Raw genomic sequence first — 12,528 nt, 5'->3', positions numbered from 1 at the left:
GCTGATTAGTTACGCGTGATACTTTCACACAGCATCATCTGATCCAGGAAGGAATTTTCTGAATGACAGTCAAGTGACGAACTGCTGTTGCGATAGCACATGTGATGCAACAACAGCCCAAGTACTGGAAAAAAGTACTCAAGAGGAATGTCTAGAATATTTTGCTGTCTCATTCGTTATGCTGGTGAAGACTGTATATATGTATATATATGTATAAGCTGGAAGTAGAAGCCTAAGTGTTGTTGTCCATTAGTTTACTCAAATTAGGGGAGGGGTGGTGGGGCTAGGGGAAAATAATAAAGGAATATAAAAAAATATACAAAATATTAAAAAATATATGTAATATAATAAGCCATTTAGCAGACGCTTTTATCCAAAGCGACTTACAGTCATGCGTGCATACATTATAATTTTTTTTGTGTATGGGTGGTCCCGGGGATCCAACCCACTACCTTGGCGTTACAAGCGCCATGCTCTACCAGCTGAGCTACAGAGGACCACAGGAGCTACAGAGGATGTACAGTATATATTTACAAAACAAATATATGGGGGATTGGAAATGATGCAGACAATTACATAGATCGAAGCCACAATCTATCTGCAATATTAAAGCTGATCTACCTCCTAATTTTTTAACTAAAAAAAATAAAAAATAAAATAATAATAATAATAGAATGTCTAGAATATTTTGGTGTCTCATTCGTTACGGCGGTGAAGACAGTTGTACCTGGATCCACGTTCGATCTAATATCCCTAGCTAATTGATGTTGATCATCTGTTGTTGTCTGTTTGATTTACAGCAGGTTCTCGTTAGATTTAACAGAGAACGCATTAAGGTAATACGTTTATGTTTTCCTATGTTTTTGTGCCTCGGATTGGACACCGAGTCTACTGTGCGTAATTGTGTAGGATAGACTATTGCGCAACACCCAGCGCTATTCCTATTAATTATTCTAGAGATAATGATACCAATATGATCTGGTAATGAAATAACAAATACAAATACATGTTGTTTTCCATGTTAAACCTGCAATTTTAAACAATACAAGGGGCTTGAAGAGCATCACATCTTCAGCTGAACCTCCAGTCGAATAATAGTTCCCCCTGTGTGTGTCTCCCCCTACCCTCGTCTCCCCTCCCTTGCCTCTCCTATAGGTGAGGAGACTTGTGAGGGGACACGTTTAATTGCGAACCGTCACAATAATAATCTACTGTAGATAAAGGACAATTCAATTATCAAGGCCAGGGACTGACCTGACAGAGATGGGAGAGGAGAGAGAGACAGAGGGAGAGTAGGGATAGAGAGAAGTAGAGGAGGAGGGAGAGGGCAAGGGGGGCAGCTAGAAGAGGAGTGTGCCTTGAACTGAAGGAGACAATAATAAAAAGTTGATATTAAAAAAGCACACGCACTGAGCCACAACCTACAGTCTGGACTGGCCATATGGTGCTCGGGCTTTCTGAGCATGTGTGTGTGTGTGTGTGTGTGTGCGTGCGCGTGTGTGTGTGAGATTGTGGTTCTTTGAAGACAAAGTCCCTGTTTGCAGAGCCCATAAAGATTAGAGCTCTCAGTCAGGTGGGCTTAGGAGTCATAGGTAAACACACACCACATTCCGCACCGATGAGATCGCTCCGTGTGTGTGTGTGTGAGTGACCCAGGCAAACATACACTCCTTCCTCAACTCCGACCCCTCTTTTTAGAGTGCAGTAAGTGATTTACCAGTCTGCCCCGTAGACTGATAAAAGCCCAGCTAGCACATTTGGTTCCTTGGAAGTTGTGGGAACCCTGAAGTTTTTCCCTGGATAGGTTTTATTTAAGAGAACGGAAATTATAGGTTATTTAAAGATAATTAATTAACTTTCTGAGAACATGTTTCAATAAGACTAATAACACTGCTAGCTTAGGTTAACTGTTTTGAACTCCAAGCACAGATAGGACACATGGAAATTAATCATGCCATTTTTTTGTTTTTGTAGCACAGTGTCAGTGAGATTCAAACCTATGATCTTCTGTTCTCTATCCATGGAATTAGTCCACTGCACCACCAGTTTTGTTGACGCTGAGAACAGAATGTATATATTTTTTAATAATATTCTTTGAATATTCTTTGAACGTTACTACTGTTTTCTTGTGTTTTTTTATGGAAAGTTTCTTAATGTTCTGAGAACATGACTTTAAATAGAACCATGAGGAAACCTGCAGAAAACGTTATCCTGAAGTACTGAAATTCACACAGAATAACGTTGTTTCTTAACATTCTTGGAACGTTCTGAGAACATTACTTTAAATACAACCATGAGGAAACTTGGAGGAAACGTTATGCTGAAGTACTGAAATTCCCACTTAAGAAACATATGGTTCTCAGAAGGTTATGTGCTAGCTGGGTATCCTGCACCATTCCCAGAATGTTGTGGGAAGGATGTATGCACAATAACCATAGGACAACCACACTCTCACCAAGCTCTAAGAAACATACTGTACGGTTCTCAGAACGTTATGTGCTAGCTGGGAGTGGAACTCTCCACATTCACACACACACATACACACATGAATGCACACACACAGCTACACATGTACACACACAGACAAATATTTGTAGAAGGAGCAGGCCTCTCACACACCTCATTTATCTTAGGTAAAATTACAAGTCCTACACTCTGAAGAATTGAGGGTTATTAGTGTGAGCGTGCATGTGTGTGTTGTGTGTGTGCAATGTGTGTGTGCGTGTGTGAGGAATAAGGGTCAAGATATTGGCCGGTTGAACATCCTCTTGTGATCATAAGGATGAATAATCCCCTCTGTCTCCCCCTCTCTCACCCTCCCTCCTTTTACAGTATTAGGGGTAATAGCAGGGTAAGGGCAGGCTATGACAGTCCACAGTGTTAATACCCAGATTGTATTTAACATGGCAGAACAGAGGTTAGGGAGGGGGGTAGAGAGGGGGAGAGAGAGAGAGAGAGAGAGAGAGAGAGAGAGAGAGAGAGAGAGAGAGAGAGAGAGAGAGAGAGAGAGAGAGAGAGAGAGAGAGAGAGAGAGAGAGAGAGAGAGAGAGAGAGAGAGAGAGAGAGAGAGAGAGAGAGAGAGAGAGAGAGAGAGAGAGAGGTAGTTTCTTTATTACCATCAGAAACCAGCTAGTGCGCCACTGAGCAATTAGCAGCTAGGTCCTACGAGACGCCTTTATTAGAATGACCTTCAGATGGAGAGAGAGAGAGAGAGAGAGAGAGAGAGAGATAGATGGGGATGGGGGAGAGATGGGGTAGTTAGGGGGATGACTATATGGGTGAGAGGGTGGGCAGGGAGGGGGGAAGAGGGGGAAGAAGAGGGGGATGATGGCTGAGACAGAGGAGTGAGCTGGTCTGAGGAGAGAGGATGGTGTGATGGTGAAAACGAGGAGAGGTTAAACAGAGGGCCTCGTGGTACTCAATCAAAACTGTTATCCAGATCTCTGTGGTGCCAAAACAAAATGATAGTTACTACACTGTCAAAAGGAAGAGTGATAAAAAAGAGAGGGAAGAAAGAAAGTAATAAAGGAAGAAAAAGGCAGAAAGAAAGAAAGAGACAGGGAAAGATCCTGACGTGGTTGTGTGTGTGGGTGTGTGTGTGTATCACTGCGTTGGAGAGTGACAGGTGTCACACCAATCAAAAGACTGACAGCAGATGGGTGGTTCTAAAGCATCCTGCATTAGAGAGCGGCTCGCTCCCATCGCCTGTGTGTGTGTGTGTGTGTGTTTGTATGTGTCACGCCTGTCAAAGTGTGTTTGGTTTTGTTTATCTCTGAAGAAAGCTCTCTCCACTTTAAGTTATAAAATAGAAGGCTTCTAAACCAAACTGAATCCCTCCTGTGTTTCAGGGTTAATGGTCTGCCTGCTTGTTGTCTAAGTAACTGTCACATTAGTCTGTCAGGAATAAATGTGCTTTTCTAAATGTTGTCACAGCCTTTCATATATTTAACATATCTCTCCATGTGGAATAAGCAGTGTGATATGATATTTTCCCCCAGTCCAATACAAGGTTTGCTGTATGAATGGATCACTTGTGTGGAACGTTGAGTTAGCCTTCTCTCAGCCTTGTGGAATCATCAGATCCTTGCTCCTGAAAGTACTACATCCCTCTGCAAATATTGACCTGGATATCCTACACATTCCACTGTGGCAACTCTATAAACTCAATTACATGAATCAACCTTTCATTATTTGTGTAGGAATACTATGTACAATTCTGGACCTTCATTGTGGAAACGAGGCTGTACTCAGCTATATTAATTAATGTAATTGTGCTTGTCAAATGCCTAAGGCAAAAATAGATTTTTATTTACCAAATCAAAATGGTTACGAGGTAGATAAAAAAACACAGGTTTAATTTAACCTGGAAAATGGCGGAAAACTGACTTCATAAAGTGCTGAAGTGGGATTTAAAAAACGAGGACGTAAAATGTTTTAATAAATGGACATGATATAATTTTATACATCTACTTTCAAGTCGGCCACTTTGTATTTCCCAGTTAATTAATAGATTGGATCAGAGAGGGTTTAATCAAATATAATTGAATAAATCCGTAATAAAAACAGGCCAGACTTTAAAGGAGACATGCGGGGAAAACGATAGCATGTCCACTTTTAAAATTAATTGAATTTTAGTACTTTTGAACTTGGTCCAAGGCATCACTGCATTAATTAATTCACACACCATATCCAAAAAGTGTCAGAACAAGATGATATCTCTCCCCCCCCCCACCCCCCACCCCCCCTCCACAAACACAATTTTCCTCTGTTTTTTACACCTCAAAAGGGAAAAAGCATAACAACCAGTAGTGACAGTCTATATTGTTATTCTGGTAATTGTTAGTTTTCTGCGATTCCTTTTCTCTTTTCTCCATGTTTTTGTCTTTTGGGGCAAAACTAAAATATTCATACTTTCTAAGGCGGTTCTCATTGCATAAAAAAATGGATCTTTTATAATTTAGAAGAGAAAGAAAAATCTTTGTTAAAGTGACATGCCTGCTAATGAATAGGAGTAGAGCGAACACGGAGAGAAGTATTACTCATTTGAAACATACTAATATTAATAGAATAATTGATGGTGCAATATAAATAAATGAATAGAGTAATTCGTTTGGAAAAGGTCTGCCTTCTATTCAATTGAGAAAATACATGAATTTCCCTGCTGAGGCCTTTATCACAAGAAACAAGGGATGAAGGAGAGCAAGACAAACTAAACATGAACTGTTCACTTTTTTGAAAACATTCATATTTCGCTTTGCTAATTCAAAATTCACCAAGAACAACTTGTATTGCATGTCTTGTTATTTTCATTTGTACTTAAGAAAAAAGTATTTTGAGAATGAAATTGTGGCCACGCTGTGAAACGTTGGTTTATTTCGTTTTAAAATCAGAACCCCACACCCATCCTCTTCACTCCAATCATTTACCAAAACGCGACGGGAGAGAGAGGGGGAGAGAAAAAGAGAGAGAGAGATAGAGAGAAAGAGGAGTGGACTATGTCATTACCATCCTTATTAGTCCTCATTAAAATACCCACATCACAAAGAAATACCACCGCGAACCATGTGTGTGTGAGCATGTGCGCATGTGTGCGTGTGTTTGCGCACGCGCCTGTCCGTATGCAAAAGTGACAAAAAATAACAATATAATTGGAGAAATGTACGCAGTAATAATAGGTATTCAGAAAATGATAATTCATATTAAAACAGGGAGCATAAAGTCAGCCTCATTTGCATGTTTTAGATTATATGCATTTCAAAAGTAATTTCCGCGGGGCATATGAATGACATTAATTCCCACGCGGGTTCTGCTATAGACCTCAAACTATCAAACACTCAAACATTTAACAGATGAAAAAAAGCGTCTGGCACGTTGGCAAGAGGAGATTTCAAGGTTAAAGTATTTGAATGTGATTTTTAAAGTTCTGTCTTGGTTTGTTTAAAGTTGCTCCTCGCAGAGTTAAGAGTTCCATTAACTGGGAGTTGGGCCGAGGCTTGGTTTAAACTGTGCTCTGTGTGTATGTGTGTGTGTGTGTGTGTGTGTGTGTGTGTGTGTGTGTTTTCCCTCCGTACCAGCTAGAGAGAGGCACTTCTCCTCCTTAACCACCTCCATTTCCTCAGTAATAACCCTGGCTAACTATGTCTGATTCTCCAGTGTGACTCAAACAGTACTGGATGTGTGTGGACCTGTTGTCCTGCTTTACTGGAAAACCACATTACTAATTGAAAGCCCATTATAGACCAAGACTAGACCCGAGATTAAACCCAGCACTGACCCTGAGGGTCTACAGATAGGAAGGTGACTGCATGAGACATGAAGAAGAGAAGGAGAAATAGTAGAGGAAAGAGGAGGAGAAGAAAAGGAGGAAAGGAAAAAGTGAAAGAGAGAGAAAGAACAAAAAAGGAGACAAGAAAGAGATGAAGACAGAAAGAAAGAGAGAGTGTGTATAAGAGAGTGGATCCCCTTTTACCTGTGTCCATTAGGATAGAGAGAGAGGAGAGGAAGACAGAGGAAAACCCAAGGGCAGGAAACAGTGTGAATGTGTGCCTGGCTGCAGTGGTAAACGGGCCACAGACACACAGCACAGCACTCCACATTCTTCTCCTATTAGAGAATCTGCTCTCCAGCCACACTGACTCATTACTGTGTGTGTGTGTGCATGTGTGTGTGTGGAGTCAGGCGTATATCTGAGCGACCAGACAGCACACACCATCAAGATGTCCCCCATCTGTTAGTCTAAGTTAGTCTTGGCCCACACACAAAGTGGGGAGAGTTGGGAGGAGGGAGTGGGGGAGAGAGTAAAGAACAGACCAGACAAAACTAAAAGAAGAGAAAAGACACCATGATGCATGCTTGTTGTTTGTGGTTAGTGTTACATGTGTAAACACGGTAGGCAGCTGGGAATATGGAAGTGGATCCTGACCTCATTAAGAATAGATGACTCCTGAACGACTGCTTCACTCAGATACTGTATGTTTGGAGTAACACTTTGCTCCACAGACAATTATTTCAACCACAACTAAACACACACAGAGTCACACACACAAACAACCGCAGCACAAATTAAACACACACACACACACACACACACACAAACACACACAGAGACACACACACACACACAGAGACACACACACACACACACACACAGACACACACACAGACACACAGACACACAGACACACACACACACACACACACACACAGACACACACACACAGACACACACACACAGACACACACACACAGACACACACGCGCAAGATAAGTGGCTAGGCGTTAAACAACAGTAGAAAACACACACACTCACTCATGTATGGTTCTCTCTTTTACAGGTCTTCTGCCTATAGGAGGACAGATAAACAGAGGGTACAGAGAGAACAATGATTCAGGAGGAGGAAGATTGGGCTTTTATAGCATTAACTGGTCTCTCCCTCCTTGCCTCCCTCTCCCTCCTTGCCTCCCTCCCTCTCTCTCCTTCTCCCTCAATGTTTCTCTCCCTCCCTCTCTGTCACTCCGTCCCCCCTGCTCCTCTTTTGTCTGTGGTGTCTAAGCACTCTCAGTAATGAGGAGCGTTTCGGTTAACAGACATCAGAAGAGAGAGAGATGGAGAGAGCGAGAGGAGGGAGGAGGGGAGAGGAGAGGAGAGGAGAGGAGAGAGTGAGTATCTAGGGGCAGTACAAGTGGGCTAATTGGGGCCTGGGAAACATGTTTTTTTTTCTTCCCCTCATTCTTTTTTCCCAGCAAGTCACTGCAGATCTGTTCATCTCAACCACACCAGGAGGCAAGAAAAATGAAAAGAGGATTATATTCTTAAGACACAATTCATGACGGGGTGAAAGATGCCTTGACACCCACACAAATGTGTGCGCGCACACACACACAACACACACAACAGCAAGAGTTCCAAACAGCCATTCAAGGTCATTACATCTGTTAGTGGAGATTAGCAGTTCATGATGTCAGATCTGACAGTGACACAAACTGCAGTAAAAACATCTCTATGTAAAGACACTGGAGATAAGCTGCTTGGAGCTAGCCTAGCACAGACTCACATCACATTCATGTGACTCTAAACCAAGCCAAACCACCACCTCACTATGCTATATCAATAAAATGCTAAATATAGAGCATTAACTGACACACACATAAGAAACTAACATGGCAGATCAATGTTATGAGCAATTTGGACAAACTGCTGCTAAACGCACACCTCCCCTGGGCTCAGATCGTTCAGCTAATGGAGGAGTCTGCTGTGGCCTCTTAGGCACTACTGACCAAACAGGCCCCTGAAGTTTACACCCCTCTGTCTCTCTCTCTCTCTCTCGCTCTCTCTCCATCCCTCCATCCAGGGGTTACATCGACCTCTGATTTTTCTATTAAAAACTGTGATTTCTTATTGTTGGACGTAGGAGGGCTTGTATTCTGTGTGCATGTGGAAGTGCACATGTGCATGCATGTGGGTGAAATGCACATCTTGATCGTTTCAAGCCTGTATGATACTGAGGGGGTGGAAAAGGGAGGTGGGGGAGAGGTAGAGAGAGGGGGTAATCTCTCTCTCTCTATAAACGTGTCTGGTATCCCTCACAACAAACCTCTGACTTCTAATTCTGCTATTCCCTTCATCCGTCTTCTTTAATAACAGTGAAAAAACTGTGGATTAAAAAAAGAGTGATGGAAAAAACCTGCATATTTGTCATTTCCGATTGTTTACCTTTTTCACAGCAAATAGATTTTTTACATCTCCTTTCCTGGAAGCGCTGTGCTCTGGGCTTGCCTTCAGGCCTGTCTGGCTCTGGGATGAACTGCTAGGCCTGTCTCCAGGCTTTATGACCTGGCTCTCAGAGGGACTTTTAAAGCTTTCAACTCTAAAGTCATTTCATATGACACAATATCGCTTTTGTCCTAACAACCTATGTTTCTCTCTCTCTCTCTCTCTCTCTCTCTCTCTCTCTCTCTCTCTCTCTCTCTCTCTCTCTCTCTCTCTCTCTCTCTCTCTCTCTCTCTCTCTCTTAAATCCCTTGCTTGCATTCCTTTTTCTTCCTTCTCCTTTCTCTAAGTTGAGTGTGTGTCGTAAAGATGCAGGCTTTCCTCTTCTCTTATTTCATGCCCATGCGTGTTTGCCTACAGAACAAAAGGTGGACTTGTTGCATCATGACAGCCTGACTATCAAACTGAGATGACGTACCCCTCTATAAGCCTTTGAAGACACGCAGTAGCGTTTATGTATTATAGCTGGGTGGAGAGTTGTGGTGGGGTTGTGTGTTGGTTACTGTGGGGTTCTGTGTTAGGTGGCATCTGGCAAATAGTCCAGGAGGCCTGGCTAGAGGAGAGGAGAGAAAATAACAAGAGAAGAGAAGACGACCTCCAGTGTAGCTCAGTGCAGTTCAAAATTAGCCCTAGGTCCAGGAATAGAGTGTAGCAGGCTAAAGTGCAGACCCCAGTAGGGAGCAGAGAGGAGACCTACAGTAATTGTGTGTCTGTAAGGACCAACCCAAACAAGCAGCCAGGGCATGGCAGGGCTATAGGATCAGAACAGACACTGTTTGGGTGTGCTTTAGAGGAACACACACATAAAGATACATAAAGATAGTCTAATAGTCATAGTCACCACAGATGTGAATTCATCATAAAGTGACTATGACAGTTGTCTCAGTGTGCAGGGCTCTAAAGCACTCCAGAGAGGCACTAATGCATGTCTACTCAAAAGTTTGGGGTCACTTAGACATTTCCTTGTTTTCGAAAGAAATGCTATTTTTTGTCCATTAAAATAACATCAAATTAATCAGAAACACAGTGTAGACTTTGTTAATGTTGTAAATAGCTATTGTAGCTGGAAATGGCAGATTTTTTAATGGTATATCTACAGTTGAAGTCGGAAGTTTACATACACCTATTAGGCTTGGGTGGGGGACTCAGGTGCAGAGACGGACACGCGGACAACGAGGGTGAATTATGATGTAGTTTATTCAGCGTGTAATGGTAGAGAGAAGCAGTACAGGGTGGAGTAGCTTCAGGCCGGGGTAGGAGCTGAGTAGGGTGGAGAGCCAGTAGTCCTGAGGGCTGGATGACGAGGATATCAGACAACAGAGCAGGTTGCGGCGTGGGAATGGCAGGCAGGCAGGCAGCAGGAACAGACGAGATCACAGGTAGTGTAGGAACGAACTGGCGCTGGAGAGGTGTCCAGCCCGGGTAGATAACTGCTGGTTGATTGTTGACAATTAGCTGCAGCTGGGTGTAACTGATCTTGTGAGAGAATGGCCACGCCCCCTGACCTAGATCCTCTGACTGGACTGCACAGCAGGGGAGACAGACACAAACAACACACACAGGGAAAAAGGGAAAGGAAAACCAGCAGGAACAGGACCAACAGTGCCGGACCGTAACAGTACCCCCCCTCAACGGGCGCCACCCGGCGACCCACCCGGCTTGTCAGGGTGGTCCCTATGGAAGTCAACCACCAGCTGCGGATCCAGTATAAATCGTCGGGGAATCCAGGACCTCTCCCTCGGGACCGTATCCCTCCCAGTCCACCAGGTACTGAAACCCTCTACCACGCCTCCGGACGTCCAGCAGTCTCCGCACCGTGTAGGCTGGATGGTCGCACAATATCTGCGGTGGCGGAGGGGATCCACAGGCGGACACAAAGGGCTGGAGGAGACCAGCTTCAGCTGGGACACGTGAAATGTAGGATGGACTCTCATGGCCTGGGGAAGCTTCAACCGAACAGCCGAAGGGTTGATGATGGAGTCGATCTCGAAAGGACCCAAATACCGGGCGACAGCTTACGGGAGTCAGTGCGCAGGGGGATGTCGCTGGAGGAGAGCCAGACTCGCTGACCAGGCTGGAACTGGGGAGCGACTACCCTGTGCCTGTCCGCCACCCTCTTGTTACGCTCTGCTGTCCGTAGAAGAGCCTCACGGGTGTCCACCCACACCTTGCGGCAGCGACGAAGGTTATCCTGAACTGACGGGACGGCTAACTCCCTTTCCTGAGAGCGGGAACAATGGCGGTTGGTACCCCACAGCCGCCTCAAATGGTGAGAGGCCGGTGGCAGATGAGGTGAGGGAATTGTGGGCATATTCGACCCACGGGAGATGTTTGGCCCAGGTGGACGGGTTCTGGGATGTCACACAGCGTAGAGCAGCCTCCAGGTCCTGATTGGTCCTCTCAGTCTGGCCATTGGACTGGGGATGGAAACCTGATGAGAGACTGACAGTGGCACCCAGAGCCGAACAAAACTCCTTCCATACCCGAGAAATGAACTGTGGACCTCTATCGGACACTATGTCCACAGGTATTCCATGGGGACGGAATACATGTAGGACAAAGAGGTCGGCTGTCTCACTGGCAGATGGTAATTTTGGTAATGCAACAAAATGGGCAGATTTAGAGAATCTGTCCACGATGGTGAGTATGGTGTCATTACCCTCAGACATAGGAAGTCCAGTGACGAAGTCCAAGCCCACGTGAGACCAAGGGACGACTCGGGACTGGGAGAGGCCGCAGCAGGCCCGAAGGAGCCCTGTGGGAAGCCTTATTTTGGGCACAGATGGAACAGGCCGCCACGTACTCCCCGGACGTCAGCCTCGGCGGATGGCCACCAAAAGTGCCTCTTCAGTAGCGACAGTGTACGGTTCATACCAGGGTGGCAGGAGAAGCGTGAGGTGTGGATCCAGTTGAGCACTTGGCCGCACGGCTGCGGGAACATAGAGAAGGTCGGGGGCCATCGGCCGGTCCAGGTTCCAACTCTTGTGCCGATCGGACGAGGACTCGATTTCCCAGTGAACCGCCGCCACCAAACAGGAAGCGGGCAGAACAGATTCAGGATTGCTGGAGTCTTCATTGTCTGTAAACTGGCGAGAGAGAGCATCAGGCTTGACATTACGTGTGCCAGGACGATATGTTAAAATAAACTTGAACCTGCTGAAGAACAGAGCCCATCTGGCCTGACGGGAGTTCAGCCTCTTGGACGACTGGATGTAAGCCAGGTTCTTGTGGTCTGTCCAGACTATGAAGGGTTGCTCAGCTCCGTCTAGCCAGTGCCTCCACTCCTCCAACGCCAACTTGACAGCAAGCAACTCCCGGTTACCCACGTCGTAGTTCTTCTCAGCAGGGGTCAATCTCCTGGAGAAGAAGGCCACAGGATGGAGCTTCTGGTCCGTGGGGAACGTTGTGACAGGACAGCCCCCACCCCCGAATCAGAGGCGTCCACTTCCACAATAAACTGCAAACTAGTGTCTGGATGAATAAGAACAGGTGAGGTGGTGAACAGTTCCTTCAATGTACTCACGGCTGACTCGGCCTCAGGCGTCCACAGGAATGGCACCTTAGGGGAGGTGAGCTTGGTCAGGGGGCAACCACTCGGCTGAAACCCCTGATGAAGCGGCGGTAGAAGTTGGCGAAACCCAGGAAGCGTTGTAGCTGCTTCCGAGACGTGGGTGTGGGCCACTCCACAACCGCTCTGATCTTGTCAGGGTCTGGTGACACTTGTCCCCGCTCGATAATAAAGCCCAAAAAGGGGACGGA

The 12,528-nt window shown here is 45.3% G+C and overlaps 1 protein-coding gene across 7 annotated transcripts in view; it reads right to left on the bottom strand.

The window, feature by feature from the left end:
* Window positions 1–12,528, bottom strand: part of LOC121577700 (forkhead box protein P4) — a 174,421-nt gene that overhangs the window by 123,505 nt on the left and 38,388 nt on the right. Inside the window, exon 2 of one of the 7 annotated variants that reach the window (XM_045223923.1) lies at window positions 7,310–7,343. The exons of the other annotated variants lie outside the window; for them this stretch is intronic. The gene's annotated coding sequence lies outside the window, so the exon portion shown is untranslated. The remainder of the gene's footprint in view (window positions 1–7,309; window positions 7,344–12,528) is intronic. 7 annotated transcript variants of the gene reach the window in all.

The sequence above is a fragment of the Coregonus clupeaformis genome, chromosome 12, assembly GCF_020615455.1.
Source record: "Coregonus clupeaformis isolate EN_2021a chromosome 12, ASM2061545v1, whole genome shotgun sequence".
Classification (NCBI taxonomy): domain Eukaryota; kingdom Metazoa; phylum Chordata; class Actinopteri; order Salmoniformes; family Salmonidae; genus Coregonus; species Coregonus clupeaformis.
Note: the sequence above shows the minus strand (reverse complement) of the source record. Positions and strands in the feature narration are given on the sequence as shown.